The 3,131-nt window shown below is 32.0% G+C and overlaps 1 protein-coding gene across 1 annotated transcript in view; it reads right to left on the bottom strand.

The window, feature by feature from the left end:
* The window catches only part of Rgs18 (regulator of G protein signaling 18), a 24,664-nt gene that overhangs the window by 5,818 nt on the left and 15,715 nt on the right, over positions 1 to 3,131 (bottom strand). The gene's annotated exons all lie outside the window — the stretch shown is intronic.

Raw genomic sequence — 3,131 nt, forward strand, 5'->3', positions numbered from 1 at the left:
TGTGCCACTTCTCAGAATTGGGAACAAAACACCCATGGAAGGAGTTACAGAGACAAAGTTTGGAGCTGAGACAAAAGGATGGACCATCTAGAGACTACCATATCCAGGGAGCCATTTTACTTCTATTTGTTTGCTTAATGCAGAGAAAAAATTACTTACCATTTCATGTACTTATCCATGACAAAAGAAAACTATTAAAGAATTTAATTAGTAAGACAATTAGCTCTACATCATCATTTATGATTCTTCTCATCTTTCTGTCTCCATCCTGTCTTACTTATCACCTGTTATTACATTCTCTTGCCTCCTTTTTAGTAAGTAGGACATACTGAATGAGGTGAAGTCAAGATTATCACACATTTGAGTTCCTAGATTTTAAAAGTCATATAAGTCCTCTACATAGATGCTGTGTTTGCTTAGCATGGGGTATTTGTTGGCCTAACACTTAGTGTGGTGGTATCTCTAACATTCTTGTCTTGTTTGGGGACCTTTTTTATTCTACTAAGTTGCCTGATTCAGCTTTGATCTAAGAGATTCTTTTTTTTTAAAGTGATATATTTTTTAAAGATTTATTTATTTATATGTAAGTACACTGTAGCTGTCTTCAGATACTCCAGAAGAGGGCATCAGATCTCGTTATGTATGGTTGTGAGCCACCATGTGGTTGCTGGGATTTGAACTCCAGACCTTCGAAAGAGCAGTCGGGTGCTCTTATCCACTGAGCCATCTCATCAGCCCGATCTAAGGGATTCTTATTGCATCTTTTTATACTGTATTTAGTTGATCTCTCTGGGAAGCCAGGGGGCAATGAAGACAATTTCTAAAATAAAACTTATAGTTCTAGGTATGCAGATTTAAAAATATTAAAGATGTATTAAATAAATTACCAGATGCAAAATCTCAGGCATTGAAACAAAAAGCAAACAAACAAAAAACAAGAACAAACCAATTTGAAAAATAATGCATAAAGAGAATAACAAATGTTGCAGAAAAATTATTTCAGTAGAATTAAAACTACTAATAAAAATCAATAAAGAATTGTTTTTTAAGATAAGTAAAATAGAAAAACTCTTACCTAAATTACTAAAAGAAAGAAAAAATTTATCCATAGGAAGACATTACCACAGATATGAAGAAAATGTGGTGAGTCATGCAAACATATTAACAAACATGTTTCAATAAGATGTAAAATGTAAAGCAATGGGTAAGCTTCTAAAGGTATGTTGAATACCAAATTTAAATAAAGATAATATAAATTATTTAAACACATCAATGGCCATTGATGAGATAGAAGCAGCTATTAAATATTTCCAAACTAAAAAAAGCCTAGAACCAGATGGGTTCAACCTAAACTTCTACAGATAACTAACACCAATATCACTTAAATTATTCCATAAAATGCAGGAGGAAAGAGTACTTCCAAATTATTTATGAATCAGATATGACTCAGATATAAAGAAACCATATTAAGAAGGAGCCATATGAACCCAGATAAAGGCAGAACAATGGGAAACCATATAAAGACAGAGCCATATAAAAACCAATAAAAACACAGAGCTTTATAGAACATAAATGTAAAAAATTGAGCATTATGAATATATATGTAAAAATTGTTAATAAGTGAAAACCAAGTTTAAGAACTCATCCAAGCAATCCCATACCATGATCAAGCTTTCTTCATCCAATGAGGCAGCTGATAAAGATTTTTATCAAAATCATAGGTGACAAATTTGCCCTACTCAAATCAGTATCTCTCCAAAATGACAAAGGCAAACATAATAATAATTATAATAAAAAACACTTTAAGGAATCAATCTTATTCATAATAGCCTAAAAACATGTTGGAATGAACCCCCAAAAGAAAATAAAAGACCTATGAAATCAAAACTTCAATACTCCAAGCAAAGAAATTGAAGAAGATGGAGATATTTATAGATTGATATGATTTATATTGTGAAAACAGCCACAATTCTCAGAACAATCTATAACTCAATGCAATTTCCATCAAAATCCCAATGCAATTCTCCAGAGGATTTAAAATAAAACAATCTTGAAATTAATATGGGAATCACAAAATGACCCTGAATAAGCAAAATACCCTGAACAATAAAAGTACTGATGGGTAAATCACCAAGCATGAACTAAATTATACTAGAGGGCCATACTAAAACACAAGCAAGCAAACAAACAAAAAACCCAACATAATATTAGTTTTTAAAAAGGCACATTGGCCAATTGAATAAAATTGAGGACAGGTGTGAGTATATGAGTTAATAATTACCTGAATTTTGAAAAAAATCCAAAATTGTATACAGGAGAAATATAGCACTTTTAACAAATAGTACTGGGAATTTGGATATCTTCATGCAGAAAAATGAAAGTTGATGCCTTTCTAAAGCTAACCAAATATCAATTGAAATGGTCAAATATCTCACTGATAGACATGAAAATTCTAGAAGAAAGAGTAGGGTGCGTACTTTAGGATTTAAGCTCAGTTAAGAATTTGTGACTAGACTTAAGTCACCAAGAGACTAGGAACAGTAGAACTGGAGAGAACATTGTATTATAAATCTTGTATACTGCAAAGAGAAATGTTTATTGAATTAAGAATTGGACTACAGAATGGTGAGAAATCCCCACCTTCAGTACATCTGACAGTGGTTTGTTATAAGTATACACAAACACAAAAATAAAAGTAAATAAGAAAACAAGCAACTGAGTTAATAGGCTATTCACAATCTTTGGCCATTAGATAAATACAAAAGAAAACTGTTTTTATAGATTTTTTTATTACCCCAGTCAAAATGGCTAAGATTTATAAATCATAAGATAACAAACAGTGGCAAGAATATGAAGAAAAAACATTTATTTGCTGTTGATAGGAATGTAAATTGTACTGCTACTACAGAAATCAGTTTTGACCAAAACCCTAGAAATGCATACATCATATGACAGAGCTTTATCTTCCTGTCCACATATCCTAATGATTTTTTCCACTTACACTGTGCACCTTCTTAGAATTGGGAACAAAATACCCAGGGAAGGAGTTACAGAGACAAAGTTCGTAGCTGTGATGAAAGGATGGACCATTTAGAGACTGCCATATCCAGGGATCCATCCCATAATCAGCT

The sequence above is a fragment of the Mus caroli genome, chromosome 1, assembly GCF_900094665.2.
Source record: "Mus caroli chromosome 1, CAROLI_EIJ_v1.1, whole genome shotgun sequence".
Taxonomy (NCBI): Eukaryota; Metazoa; Chordata; class Mammalia; order Rodentia; family Muridae; genus Mus; species Mus caroli.